Consider the following 16,885-nt stretch of genomic DNA (forward strand, 5'->3'; position numbering starts at 1 on the left):
TAGTTCAAAGTGATGAATGTCAAATGAATTTAGTGTCAACATCATTAAACTCAATGTTTTCATGGATTTCAGACTTTTTTTGATGCTTGCTTGTCAAACTCCTGATCTTGTTCCCAATATTATACATCTGGGGAATCCTTATATACATTATTATTATTAAATTAGCCATAGCCATAAAGTTAGAGTCAATGCTCTCAATGATATTAAAATATTAAATCAATTTCAACAATCAATATTAAATCAATTGCAGAGAAATAATAGTTGATATAACTTGAGAATATTAATTTTTCAAACTATTGAAAGTTTTGTCATTAGAAGTTAATTGTTCTTATGTTAAGCCAACTTTTGTGCCTCTTTAGAAGATGTCAATACAACATGTTAGATTTTTTTTTAAATTTTTTATATCATACTGTTGCTATACCATATAAAAACAATACATATATGTCTCATAATCATCCCCATCTCTATCTTATGCAAAAAACAGTTACAATAATAAAATAAAATAATCTTCGTACAGAATAATGATTGTGATTATGGATATTATTGAAAATATTTAAGTAATCTATCTGCACATATATAACAATATATAATGCACGTATTTAACTGAATAAATGTAATATCGAGAAATATGTTTGGAAAATATAGTATTCTCTCTCTCTTCCTATCTCCACTTCTTTCACAACCGTACTTTGGTATTACAAGATTATTATCGTTAAAAAAACTACTAGAAACTAGCAGAAACGAAGAACTGGCAACTCCATGATGTTCATCTTGGGCATAATAGTAGCGAGTATTCTCGACGTTCATATTCACTGACTCTCGTATAGTAGAGACTTGTTTCGATAGACTTCATGTGGCCGTTTATCTTACCCTTGTTAATCGAGCCAAAACCTTCAAAAATTATTTCCATACTTAAACTATCGTCATTTTGATAACTGTATCAAAAAAATTAAAAAACCTTACGGAATATTGGACCAAACTCACTACCGTTCGAACTTAACACAATAATCACGAGATAGCGCAGTCGATTACAAGGGATAGTTTCGATCTAATCACAGAATGAAAAATAGACATTAAATATCATTGAGTTATATATTGCCTTCACATAAGGCTGAGCAGCATATCCATTTTTATGAAGGTATCTTAAATTCAGCCGATTATAGGAAAGCTCAATAAACTTTTATTATGAGATTGAAATGTTATCAAAAATAGGAAAAAGAGGGTTTCTGTAGACAAAAAAAACATAGAAAATCCAATTCATACTTACATCACGTATAAACACCAGGAATTTTTGTAGATATAGACATCAATATACATTCAAAAATAATACCAAAACTACTTCAATATTTGAATAACGAAGTTGTTTATATTCCCGACCAATCTGACATTTGAAACTAGTTATTATTTATTTGCAAGCGGTATTATTTTCCACCCAATACCAAAGAAAATATAATGGTCTGTCTACGTCTGCGTTGAATAACGTTATTTAGTAAGGAGCTTATTGCTCTACCGAAAAGGCCTAAAGGTTAAAATGATTCACGTAGTTATTTCTTTGCTCTAAAAAGAAATTACCCGAAGATACAGCTTTTCTTTTTATTTAACAATCAACTCAATTTATCTGGTGTTTTCGGTGAAACGGTTTTTATAAGTTAAGTAAAATAAAAGCCAAATATTTTCTGAAGCCTTTTGTTTTCTTAAATTTTACACGTACCTTAGTTTTTCGATTACATAAAAAAATTGAAACAAAGAAGGTTTTTTAAATTAAAGATATGAAATATAACTCTGCTATATTTATTATTAAGACTTTCAGTTATTTTAAGGTTTTTATGTATTTTTAGATATTTTTTTATATATTTTACAGTAACTATTACCGTTATTATAGTAATATATAATATATAATACATATCATACATGTCAATAGTAGTTAGTTTATTTGTATATTCATAAAAAGATAAAAAAAATCTCTTATAATAAAATTGTATATGATGAAAATATGAATATAGTATTTATGGTAACATGTTTTTCAATCTTGATGTAAAGTAATACCGCCTGACTCTGTTATTATCCACAGAATCTTTGCTTTGGTAGTACAAAAAGAAAACCAATAATTTCCGCGCCTATTGAGAACGAAAGTGAAAAAATGAAAATGCTATCAGAAAAATCAGTTTTTCTATATTCATTCTGTACGCTCTAATGAAAGAATATTTTCACTTCAATTGACTTTATAATTCTACAAACTTACCACCGGAGATCAGATTTTTGGTGATAGAAAAGAAACTAATTAATAATACTTATATGATTATAAAATGAAGGTATAGAAACAATTTAAACAAATAAAACAGAAAATCAAATATCATTTCAGACATTTAAAGGAGAATATTCGTAACTGATATTCATTCTAGATAGATTTATCTAGAGAAACATTTCAGCATTGTTTTGAGTAATGGATATTTAATATACAGTATAATAATTAAATCTGTACAAATTTAAAATGTAGTTCGTTTAACATAAATGTAATCTATTGTATATTATTGCAGACAAAGAGAAAGTGGAGAAGAAAAAGATAAATCAATTTCTGCCATACACATTCATATATAATTAATATATATTAAAATTATACAATATCTTAAAAACGTTCATTTGGTAAAATTAAATTAAATTGAATAAATAAACTTTATATTAAATTGCAGAACTTGTAGTGATCACTTACCATTCCCAACTAATAAAACCTGACATTCATAACAAACACGTTCTTTATGGAAATGTAACAAACAAACCCAAACCAAAACATTATCATGATAAAATCAGCGTGTAAATTACAAAGATATTAATTAACTACCTTAATTAACTTTAACTAATCCATAATAAAGAACATCTTGCTTTATAGATATTTTTAATTTGTTTTAGTATACGTGGAGAAACCTTCAAAACTCTAAACTAGAAGTTCTTCATGATAATAAAGTTATCACAACATTAACAATTATTATTTGATTAACAATTCGATTAACAAACCAAACTTTGTAAAACAATAATAATTTCGGGTAAAATATTTCAAAATTTTGACAAATAATTTATAATTCAAAGTAACATGTATCATCTTTGGCAGATCAAGTTAAACTTAACTTGGTCTCATGACTCTATTGTTTGGTGAGTTTGTTCCCAGAGTATTCCAGTTTTCTCTTTTTAATTACCATTTATTATTTATTAAATCTCCATTTGTTATTTTCTGATTATTTTTTATTTATTAGTCTTCATTTATTATTTTCCATTTATTATTCTTCATTTATTGTTTTCTATTTGTTATTCTTTACTCATTATCCTCTATTTATTTCTTTATTTATCCATTTATCGTTATCTATTCTATTCTCCTGTATTTTATTATTTCTTCGAATCGCCGTATATTCCCCATAAGTGTGGCAAATCGAGGATAATAGTTGCAACTGTAAATATAAATTATAAATATTTTTTGTAAACCACAAACTAACGCCAAAGTGGCCAAAGTTACTGATGTGTAGTTATGACCTATGGATAACTTGAATATAAACGCCACCGAAAGTGGTTTCTGCTGGCTCTTGGTGGCAGTGTATCTAGAGTATGGCCTTTGTCTTTTTCTCTTGTACGCATTGCACGTTCATCATAGCTGGAGGTGGAAAAGTGAGTACACAATAGGGACAAAGTATTGCTTATTTGTTTATTTGAGTTTTTGGATTTAACCTAGCGGGTACTACTAACACTAATAGTAGGATATCATGCATCTGCTTCCCTTAATCTTATTGCACCTCCATTATTATTAGTGTTGGGGTATAGTTGGTATGTCGTGCGTTACTTTCCCTTCGTATCGTGTACACATCTCATACTTCATCCTACCATAGCTTATCTTTGCTAACACTTACTGTTATTGTTTAATTTATAATTATTGTCTGTCAATGTTATTGACTACTATGGACTAAAATAGTTGTTAGCCATCCTGTTTATTCCATCATTGTTATTGCCTACTGTTGTCATCGTCTTTTATTGAAAATATCAATACCATCCATTATCAGTATTTGTCAATACTATTATTTGTCGGTATTATGGTCCTCCAGCATAACTAATTACCCGTACATTTGCTGCCAGTTTTTAACTGCCATTACCTAACATTAGAAGTATCTGTCGTGATAATCATCGATCCCTGTTATATTTCATGCATATTTTTCACCCTTGTTATTGAAAATCGGTTGCTCAGGTACGTTTTCATTATGTTTTCGAACTATCATCCGACCACCTAGACATCAAGATCTCTCACGCTTATTTGCTTTCTTTACTTTGCCATTTATTGTGTAAGAAGTTGTTATATCATTTATTTAGATCTCTGTTTTTATTTATTTAAGATGTTATATTGTTTTACTAAATATCATTCTTATTTTACGTCCTATAGTATGTACAACGTTGGGCAAAATTACCGTTACCATCGACGCAATTTCCGCTGAGTGGCAATAATGGAACGATTATTTTCAATAAACATTGTCACTATTTCTTGTTCTTGTCCGTTCTTGTGGCGTATATTTATACACACCAAATTAATTATTATCGATTAAAGCCAAACCAAGCTAAACGTCACCTAACCAAGACAGCGCGCAATCAAAATGGTAGCGGGACTTTTGTCCCACCTTATATAATTAAAAATAGACTATTTTAAATGAAATATTAATATAACAAAAGATAAATTCATAACCATTAATGTCGGTGATGCTTATCCAATTTGTATTCGCGCGTACAAACATAGACATTTAATTTCAAGTATCCTCCGTTGATTTCCGCCTGCAAGCCTCGTATAATCCGGGACAGGAAAAAAACCCGCGTAAAACATATTTAATATCGCATAGAAAGCCTCTCTTTCTCCCATATCGGAGCAATATGAAATCGTTATATTCATACATTTTTATTTCCCGTTTTGCCGCGTCCCGGGATCGAGACGGGCGAAAAGCTCGGGAAAAGTTTAAAAATGAAAGAGCGAGCCGAGAGTAATCGAAACGATACGAGAAACCATTAGTTTTCATTCCATTTTAATGTCATCTTTAAAACAAACTCATAACTCATTTTCCGCAGTCGGACTAATTTCCAAGGAAGCATCTGCCTCAATTTATAATAGTTTACTTCGATGGGAACGAATTTAAGTAAACAATAGCTCGAAGACGTCCGTTTACCTTATTTAAAGTTTGCGCGTGGTTATGGCCGCTGCTGCCGGTGTTACTGTTTCGTTTGGTTGTTATTCGCGGAAGGAAAGTTTGATTAGTTGGCGGTCGATATTTTTTTCCCGAAACGACTGCGGATAATATGAGCGCTGTATCATTTCCTGTGTTCTTAATGATAATCGGTATTTTTCAGAAAAACACTGCACCAATAAAAACAGAAATAAAAGAAGTGAATCGACAAATATCGTAAAAGCGAGTTTTATTTGTTTATATTTTCTCGATTTTTTTTCCTAAAACGCAGACATGTACCATTCAAAGAAATCATAAATCGTTCCAGATATCTTTGGTACTTAGAATTCCATACGGTAGTGCGACAATTTAGACCTTTTAATGTTGGGTCGTTTATGTTTTTTAATAAACGGTAACGTTGAGGAACTAAGCGGGGTTGCCGCTTCTTTTTAATTGTAGAGTTTGTCGCCTTTGCGAATACTTAGAGACAGAAATAATTAGCATGAATGGCAACATTGTTGATGTTTCCTGAGGAGGGGCTGTATTTTTGCGATGGGATATCTTAACAGGTCCAAGGGACGTTAGAACTTCATAATAATTCATTTGTCAAGACGCGTCACTAAGAGGCACACATTTATTATTCTCTATTTATTATTTTCTAGTTATTATTTTCTATTTATTACATTCTGTTTATTATTTTCTATTTATTATTTAGGGTAAATGATATGACTCGGTGAATGGAGGTAAAACGAAATGAAACAGTGATGTTTACATTATGTGACCGTTATTTATTGGCTATATAAAAATGCGAAAAATACAAATGATAAAACGGAAAGCAGCGGAGTTACCTGATGACGAGGCTTGGGCAGATGGTGGCACGTCTAAACCAAACGCTAGTCGAGTACTAAATGACCGAAATACCCTTCAATAACATCCCAGATAAACGTCTCGGGGTTGCCGCCAGCTATTCGTTGTCGGGTTCTAGTTGGCGCTGCTGGCACCCCGCCCGTGTTCAACATCTGAGACTATATTTCTGGGTATTTTGTAGACCCTTATTCCACGATGTAAAATTCGACATGCCTCAAGGTCGCTACAATTATTTTCTATTTATTATTTTCTATTTATTACATTCTGTTTATTATTTTCTATTTATTATTTCCTATTTATTATTTTCTATTTATTATTGTCTGTTTATTATCATGTACTTATTTATTTATTTATCTGTTTATCGTTATCTATTTTATCATCCTCTATTTTATTATTTCTTCGAATCCTCGTATGTCACCCATAATTCATAAATTATGGTAAAACAAAGATAATAGTTTTATGATTGCAAATGAAAATACATATTATGACATTTTGTAATCGAGAAACTAACGCCGGAGTAACCAGAGTTAAATGATCTATGGATAGCTTGAAGCTGGCTCTTGGTGGCAGCCTGTCTAGCGTGCGGCCTATTGACTTTTTCCCTTGTATGCATTGTACGTTCATCATGGCTGGAGCAGGACGATTGAATGCACAATAGCAACGGAGTATTGCTTATCTATTTATTTGAGTTTTTAGCTTAATCCCAGTGAGGCTTAATGGCAGAATAACGCCTGTTGCCTTCGTTGATCTCATTGCACGTCCATTACCGTATGTGTTAGGGTATCAGCTGATATGTCGTGCGTTTACTTTCCTTCATACCATGTGCACATGTCGTACTTCAGCTATCGTTTTGTCTGTTTTATAATGATTGTTCGTCAATGTTATTGACTATTATCGCTTAAGACTGTTGTTAACCAGCCTGGTTATTCCACCACTACTATTTATTATCATTGTCATCGTCTTTTATTAGTAGTATCAATAGCATGCTGCTGGAGCCAAAAGTTGAAGATACAACAAGGAAAATGTTCCCAGTTACGCCAGTAACCAGGCTGGGTTAGACCGGATGTCTTCTGGGGTGATCTCCAAATGAGCCACTCGCCATTTCGTAGACTTATTGATAACGACCGTGGTTCGGGACCTACGTTAATCAGTAGGTCCAGTTCAGATAAACCCTCGCTGGTAAAAAGACCCTAAAATATTTAAAATAAAAACAGTTCTTGACTAAATAAGTAGGAAAGTGATTTGATTTGAAAGAATTTAATTTTTGATTGTTAAATCAAAATGTATTCACCTATTATTACTATTTATCCTTAAAAGAAATTAGCCTATACCAAAGGCAATTTTAAAGTTACGTATCAAATCTCTTGGTAAATAACCTTGTTACTATTAAAGAATCAATCAATGCCAGTTTATTATCGAGTTATATTATTTATGTTGATACAAAAACTAATATTATGTCTAAAATATATTCACTTTTAACATTTACATATATTCCCGGGATTAAGCATGATGAACAATTCTATTAATTGTTGAATGAATATCATAGTTTTCTTAAGGAATAAAAACAAACTATTAACAAGCGTATTAATTTCCACTACAAAGTCGATGTAAAGTGATATCGTACAAATAACAGCCGGATGTAAAATCGTGTTCGATATGCCGTGAAGTGATTCGCAACTACTTAACGAGAACTTCGAACTAATTTTATTACACATATTCAGGATTCTATGAAAAGCAGGCATGTCTTCCGATACACTTTCGAAAACAATAAAAAAATAGTAGACTTTGGTTAGACAAACTCTATGGCGTGACTAAAACAACAAGGTATACAATAAAGGCGTGTTATAGATTCGCTTTGTAGTAATTCTAATTAAAACTTTCATGGAATTTTTTATGTCGAAACACTGCTGTAAGTAATAAAATAACTTCCTATAGACAATTATGTACAAAGATCAACAGCTCTTTCAACATTTTCGTAATAAAATGCTACTTCAGCTGGCTCTCCATGAAAATGAATATCAGAAAAATTAATTAAAATAAAATAAATTAATACTAGCGGCAACTTGGCTTCACTGAGTGTTCTTGTGTGAGTTAGACAATGATCATCTTCAGAACATTTTTATCATAGATGCTTTATGCATATGATACTGTGATATTAAAATGCAGATGTGAATCAACCTACATTAATTTCTAGTAGTAAAGCTTTAAGTATTCTTTATCATTCTGAAATACTGTCAAAATAAGTTTAATTATCATTCACTTACCGAAAAAAGTCATGATAATTGTTCAAACTTTAAAAAACTGATGATGCCAAATCACCATTTGACACATAAAATTGAGACAACTTTCGGTAAACATATTTAAAATTCTACAAAATTATTCGCTGCGAAATAGCATTTATATACTATATTCCACATACATGCACCCAAGATTCCATCAATTTACAAAACAGACCATTGTTAAGAGATATATGTATTATTATAACACACGAGAAATCATATTTTTTAAATTAAATTGCGTGTATATCCATTTTAGTTGGTAGAAGGTGTCTATTTCTATTTCATTTATTTTTCTATTGTTTCAATCAATGAATTTATTTTATATTTTATACACTCTAGATGTTGGTACATTTAAAATATTATTGCATATGGACATTTTTAAATAAATTGTTAAAGATTTAAAGGTACTTTCAAATATTTACAAATCATCTGAGCCGCTGAAGTCATTCAAGTTATTCCGACGAAGACTGTGTGAGTTAACACCATGTAACTACTTTCAAAATATCCTCTAAATTCATCAACAATAAAACAACAACATTCGACAATTTGTTTACGATCAAATGGAATTTGGTTATCCTACCATATATTTTTATACAGTTTAACTATAATGATTATTAGTTTTTGCCTAATAATAAAAAATAAATAATAAAAATTCTGAAAATAAGATATAAAACTAGTTTTTTAAATAAATGTTATTATAAAAATAATTCTTCAATATATTTGTTCCATAGTTCTTGGGTTTCCAATTAAACCAACAAATAGTGGAAAAAATACGATAGCGATATATCATTTTATATATTATCATCATAATTAGTTATTAAGAAAAAAGTGTAATAAGTTTCCATTCCTAAAAGTAATAATAATAAACAATTTATATGGCTAATTTTTAATTAAATAAGTATTATTAATGTTTCCTGATTCCTGATATTAAAACGCTATATTATTATTTTTTGAACTATTAATGTGTGAAACCAAAAAATTTATTTACCTCTTAACATTACTTACAAATATTTACCAATAAATAGAAAAAATGTCAGAAAACATGTTTTTCTTTTTAAATGTAAATACTAATTATTTCTGTACCATCACATTTGAATCAGCGTCTTATTACGAAATATGTTCACTTGATATTTTCTCTAATTTACATATTTAAATGCTACATTCACTATTATATATGTAAATCCACGTTACACATGGAAAAAATGAACGAAATCATTACGGATGTATGTATATACTGAAACACAACGTTGAAAGGTTATAAAATCTTGTGCTTATGCAAATATTAATTAATTTATGTGCCTACAATATCGTGTAGCAACACCTCGATTTAAATTAAATGAAAACCAATTATATCAGGCTATCAGAAACAGTGTAGGTGATATTAATAATACTATAATAACTGGTAGATAATTACTGCTATTGTATCGTACAAAATAATATATTCAGATCAATTTCCTTATTAGAGATATTTCAAAAGAGCTTTAAGTTGAAACCAATTTCTTTAATTGTTACATTATTTTCTTAAATAAGATTCAGCTATAAATAATTTAATTTTGATGAACTTTTTTCGGCATTCACAATTTTATTCTGATTATGTCATCAGGTCAGTTATTTAGTTAAGCTGTAAACCTCAAGACTCCTAAATTACCTACAACCTGTTTTTTAATAATGATAAGAAATATATTCATACTATATTAGTTTTTAGCAATTTGTTCATTAATAACCCAGTTATTATTCTATATCAAGAAAGTTCGTTTTATCGTCCCTGGCACCTGGAATTTGAAAGATATTTCCAAAAAGATATAATGAAAAAGCTGAGTTAAATTGATCAGATACATAAAATTAATGACATAATTGGAAATCCCTTAACAAAAAAAAGGTGGGCTGAACAATCTTCTTTGATGTAGCACAATCCCTTGATAAAGCATAGCACGAGGATATGACATCAGTTAAAATATTTCATGTAAGTATGTACAACCAATATCATTCTTTCGACAAGGCATCACTTATATTGAACCGAAAAGATGGGAAAAAGTTATATGTTATATTAAATGATGGAAAACATTTATATCAATATATATATTATCCAATTTTTTCCCAATAAATGTACAATTTGAAATGGAATATACAAATATGGAGAATCAAACTAAACAGAACGTTTAAAAACTAAGCTACTAATTAGAGAATTACTTTAGATGTCAGACTACGTGGGAAAGCACATGGTACAAAGAAAAGGGAACATATAAATATAAAATACAATAAATATATAAGATGTTAATATTCTTTAACTAGTTTGGACTTACTGCATTCGACACTGGAATCATAGAAGCAAAAGTAGTGCCAATAATTCAGTGTTTCCTAATCACAACAAGTACTAAAGAGTATCGTTACTGATCCATGATATTTTAGAAACAGTAACTTTCGTCGAGACCTCAAAATAGGTATTGCTAAACAGGAGTTATATACAGCTACTCCTTGAATACGTGCACAACGAGGCCATCTAGTGGCTTAGCAGCATAAAACTGACAAGAAGATCCAAGAGAACAACCCTTTGGGTAATGTCACTACTAGAACAGCAGGTATGCTGTTAAGATACTATATAATAATAATTCGAAACAAATGAGAATAATTACAGATATAGGAAATTTAATATATGTTATTAAATATTACATACATTAAAATATAACACTTAAAAGGTTATTCAAAGGTCTGAATGAATAAATATTTCGAAGATTGAAAAAAAATTACATAGTATATTTTTTTATATATTTTAAAGTCTCATTTTTACCAAGCTGGGTTTATCTGGACTGAACCTACTATTTAACGTGGGCTCCGAACCGAGGTCCTCAGTATAAAGCCTACCGACCGGCCAGTGATCGACTTCTCCAGAATACTTCCGGTCTTACCCAGCTTAGTTACCGGCGTGACTGGGATGATTATTCCCTGTCGGATTTTCCACTATAGCCTGATACAGACATTTATTATTACAATCGATTTTTTTTATTGGAATGTATATATTTACCTTTAGACAGATTATATCAAGTCAGAACTTGAATACTGTCCACGAATGTACTATGGAAATGTTATAAACTTTTAGGGGGTTTGATTTAATAATAAACTGTCGAATGTACTATGGTGTTGCGCAAAGGGTAGGGTGTTTTCTTACTAGGGGGTGAGATTTTGTGTTTGATCCCTGGAACCTGAGCCTTAAATGAGTTCGTGGGTTTAAGATCCTTGGGGAAATAAAAGTTTAAGCGCGCAGTGTTGGCCACATTGCCCGGACGAAAAAAATTAGGGTTTAGTTGTAACAAATAATGCCCAGGGCGAACTAAATAACAACAACTATTAAATTTATTATTTAATTAGGTCTCGGGGCATTCCTAGAGAAATGGTCTATAAGAAATTGAAAATGTGTTTTATCAGACCTCTCAGAAAATGTGACCTCACAGTTCCAATGATTTCGGAATTATTAGTTATATAAATGTATCTATATCTTCCGAAAAAAAGCCTCAATCATTGAGACATGTTCAAATTACTTTGTGATAGTAATTGTTATTTGATATTTAATATATTACATTGATATTTGATATAATAAAGTGATGTATAGTCAGTCTATCCAAACTAGCAGTGAACTCACATCATGAAGATATATAATATATTGCCTGTTGAAGCTTGTATATTCATTTTAATATCAGAGGATATATTCTTTCTCGCTTTATTCTGGTTTAGAAGGATGTTGTCTGATGTCTGCACAGTTCTTCAAACATTTAGTTATACCAAACATAAGAGGTTATAAACCGACAAACGTTGTTTTGGCATTTTGCTTAATATTTGTGATTACTCTGATTGAAAATGTCAAAACCAATAAAGTTTCAGTAATAAATACCTTACATCTCTCTCAATCTGTTCTTACCGGTAAAATGTTTTAGAGAAGTAAGTATTGTTACTATTAAATGTAAGGTGTTAGGGTTTTTATTGAAAGTATTTTAATTGTACTGCCGCTGCGCTGAATATTCTGTCCGTACGAATATTCAGCGCATGTGACTAAAATCTCTAAGAAAGGGAAAAAGAATAATAAAGATAATCAGAATAAAAAATATAGAATAATGTTAGATTTACTGAAAAGAAAGCATCTACATGTATGAAATGATATGAAAGTATTGCAAATGGGAAATATTTTCAAAATTAAATTCGTTGTTTTTTATACGAAACAAATTTGCTGAGTATATTTGTGACAAATGAGAACTATTATTTAAGTGGCTAGTTTGGTCTAGAAATGTGAAAAAAAAATTTCACATTATCAAAGCTTAACATTCTATGTCCTTAAAGTATTTTTCAAAATTTAAATTATTTTCTGGGATATATTTGTTACTATACCGATTCACTTAATATTTGGTGTAAACCTTCTCTATATACTGTTCAATCGTATCAAAATCATAACAAAACCTGAATTTCTACTATTAAAACAAATCGTAGATGTAATAAAATAGTGGCATAAATAAATTCATTATATAAAAAAGTATTACATATATATGTCTGCGGTCGAGAGAGTGATGCAAATGCAATCACTCTGTACCCTTTCTACATTTAGCATGTGACATGTCACTTTCTAGTCTAATGAACACGATGGATTCCAGAGTACCCTTGACTAAAGCTGCATAGGGAGCTCAATTCAGACACTAAGCAAATTACAGCACTTGTGTTACGAATCGATTTGGGTCTAGTAGATTTTGTTGTAAAGTCGAGACAAAAATTCGACCGTATCTGCATTCTGAAGCTATTAAAACCTAACGGAATTTACCGAACGGTTTGAATCGAACGTCGGTTTTTGTTTCATCAAAAATGTCGCGAGAATTATGTCGTAGAAATGTTTCCGGTTTTGTTAGAAAACTTATCATTTGTTTCAGTTAATATTATCAGAATTATCACACTATTTTATTATAAAGAAGATTATTTTGTTTATTAATACAATATTATTTAATTTCTTAAAATAAAGTATTGAAACCTTTAATATCCAAACACAGCAAAACAATTTTATCATTCTCCACCATTATTGCAGCACTCTTGATTATTATAATAATTAATTAATAGATTATAAGCACTATTTGAATGCCTTAAACTATAATACCAAGCAGTCGTTAGCAATGCATGTAAATAAATGTAATAGAGATAAATCCTCCTTTACTGGCTGAGTTCGAAAAATTATGTTGATTTTATTCACATATAAAAAAAATAACGTAAAAAATAATAATATAATTAAAATTGTCTTTGGTTCTAATTTTAAAGAATATTATCTATAACGAGTGATTTTAATTTTATTCTATTAGTATATAATATTATTCATCATTTTTGTTAATTGAATATTTTTATTCTAAATAATCCTAAATTATAGGCAAAAATGGAAATAAAAAGTGTTTTATATAATATATTCTTTATTTATTTTAATATCTGTTTTGTTTTATCAATTTAGTTGTGATTATATATTAATAATTGAGATATTGATGAGTTATTAGTAAAACTAAGTTATTTTAAACAAACACAATGCATTTTACTACAAATCATTCAATACAGATTCCAGTGATATGACTGTAACTTTCGTATTCGCAAAATCTATGGGAATATCTACATCTACGAAAGTATATATGATGTTCCTGATAATATTAAGAAAATAAAACAAGAAATATTAATTTCTTATCTCTTTTTTACAAAACAATTGGAAATATGCCTTTTATCTTAATCCAGCGTAGTTATAAGATATTTTATAATATGTGTAAAGGATCATTTGGCTTTCAAAATAGGTTCTAGCTTATAAAAAGTGCTCTTCCATCTGGTAGCACTTTCCTGAATAATCTTGAGAATTTAATTAAAACTAGCGTTCATTGACTAACAATAAACAATAAACAATAAACATTTACATAGCAATATTTGGGAAAATTTTGGAACTTTTTTTCAATATTATTTATTAATATAACAACAAATAAAAATAACATAATTTTTATTGATAAATAGTAAAATACTCTTAAATGTATTTATCTTATTTTTGCAACTATTGACTCTCTTTTTGATTGACTTTTAAATGTTAAACTTTTTTCATTGAAGGTTCAACGAATAATAATTTTTAAATATTCCTCATTAACGATAAATAAAATCATTATTATTTTTAAAAATTGATTGAGTATCTATGATAAAAATATTTGGGGATCATTATTCCGTTCCTATTTACATTTAAATGAAATATATAAAATATAAAAAATATTTTACATCATTCAAAATAAAACTGTTCTTTGGAACATAAAACAATCCAGCGATTTTCGCTTTCCTATTCTATCCTAATGTTAGAGCAGAAAAAAAGATCCATAAGCACAAATTTGAATAAAACGGAAATAAACCAATCACAATGTTACTTTCCAAATATTAAAATACGATGAAATATATTTAGGATCATTATACCATTCCTTTTTTGTAAATTGAAAGAAAAACTAAAGTATATAATTAATTTTACTGCCACTTGTTAATTGAATGTTTTTTTATATAAACTGATCTCTGTAGCATAGAGATCCAAGTTGTTATTACCTTCATTTCCTCTTTCAAAATTGATAGGGGAAGGAATTCGTACATCTTCGTCTCTTATAACGATTGGAAATAGTAATTACTATTTTCTTTGTACTACTTTATTTACTATCCACTAGTTCGATTGTTTCGACTGTCTGTCTTCGACTGTCCTAACGCAAATCAAAACTTATTTTCTTTAAGTTTCAAGGTCGTCTTCAGCAACACTAGACAAAGTCCCTGTCATAAATCATTAATTTTGTGATTAGTTATTAAGAAAGAAGCCCATTGTCACTAAGCATCTCGAATTCGAACGTGCACAGTCCTTATAACGAGATCAAGATCCCGAGCAAGGTCGTGTGTTATTAAAATTGATATAATTTTCGCGTCTGCAATTTTTGTAGTCTACATTCCTCGCGCTTCCAACTACACATCTTAAGACCGTTCTCGTATCGTATTTAGTATTAAAGTCACAATCTTCCACCGTCCAGACGCGTTTTTATGCGCATTTTTTCGCCGTATCTATTTCAGTCCGATGCATCCCGTGAAATATAAAATGTTCATACGCCATCCTTGCAGCCATATTAGATAACCACTTTGCATTCAGTCTTATCGTAAAATTCGCTCTACGATACGTAGATGTCGCTCAAACTAATAACGAAACGGCAACGTCCCGGGATCCGGTCCGTCAACCAGTGTTACCGTCGCCACTGTTACGAGATGAAGATTAGCATAATACGACAACATGCCAAGCGATGGAGTAGTGTGGGAAATAATCGTTTATGAACTAACTTTTGAGGCCACTTTTCATTATGGCCGCTATCGTTCAAACATAAACATATCTGAAATTCTAAATACTTTGACCTTCCTGATTGGGTCCGCATTTATTGATAAAATGTTTCTCAATGATGTTTCTCAATCATTACAGGTTACATCTTCATGGCGGCAGCCCTGATAATGAAGCACTACTTTACTGTTTTTTTTTCTCAAACTGAAGTATAAAAAACTGTCCTGAAAATCTTATTGGATAGATATTCGACAGTCTCAGTATATAATATCTTTACCAACAAATGTTGATACCAATGTAAACGGAGTTGTACCAGCCAAAGCAATAGATATATCATGCCAAACAGGATACTGAGAAGTATTATTGATGGTCTATGTTACATGCATAATGAAAATATGCATAAAGACCTGAAGGTGGAAACTTCCGACATCTCCATCAGCACATCAATGTTAAGGTTCTCAAACTTCTAGATAATGATGGCTTATAGTCGGGATATTAAACAGAGTAAAACCATTTGATATAGTTCAGTAAAGTTAAAAATAAGTGCACCTTAAAAATAGTTACATAGATATTAATCCCAAACTGTTTATCGTAGAATAAGTACTTTGTAATTGTAAAGTCGTAGCAAATTAGGATAAAAACATGTAGCTTATTAGTGTTAATTTACTAGATTGCAATAATAAATATTAATAAAAAAAATATTTATTATTTCTTGGGATTCTATTAGTGAATCTTCGCCCCTACAAATATTTATTGTTATTTTAAATATTTGCAACATAAATGAGCATGTAATCCTAGACAGTACAATATTGGAGCTCTCGTTTATATTGCTTTTAACATTGCTGTAACTCAAAAGATTTATTTGCAAACAGACTTAACCTAACTCAAAATTAAATTAAACCTATATTGTATTTCTATAAATTCACTCAATTGTCTTTTAGACCAGTGATGCAATGTATGCTCATACATGCACGCGCACTATTAGGTGTCTTGTTTTGGAGTAAACCTTGCGGTGGTTTGGAGAGCTAAAATATTGTCGACTTGCTTGAACTCTTTCAGAAACATTGCTTGTTTCTTAGCTTCTGATACATTAATGGTTAATTAACATATGCAAAAGTAATCTTTATTTGTAAAAAGTAATTATAGCTTTAGTTAATTCGCCTATGATAATTATATTTTGTTTTCGATAACAATTAAAATGTAAAAACATATAGGAATAA

This window comes from Rhynchophorus ferrugineus, unplaced genomic scaffold, assembly GCF_030347505.1.
Source record: "Rhynchophorus ferrugineus isolate W39M unplaced genomic scaffold, kcgeb_rfMv2 rfM6, whole genome shotgun sequence".
Taxonomy (NCBI): Eukaryota; Metazoa; Arthropoda; class Insecta; order Coleoptera; family Curculionidae; genus Rhynchophorus; species Rhynchophorus ferrugineus.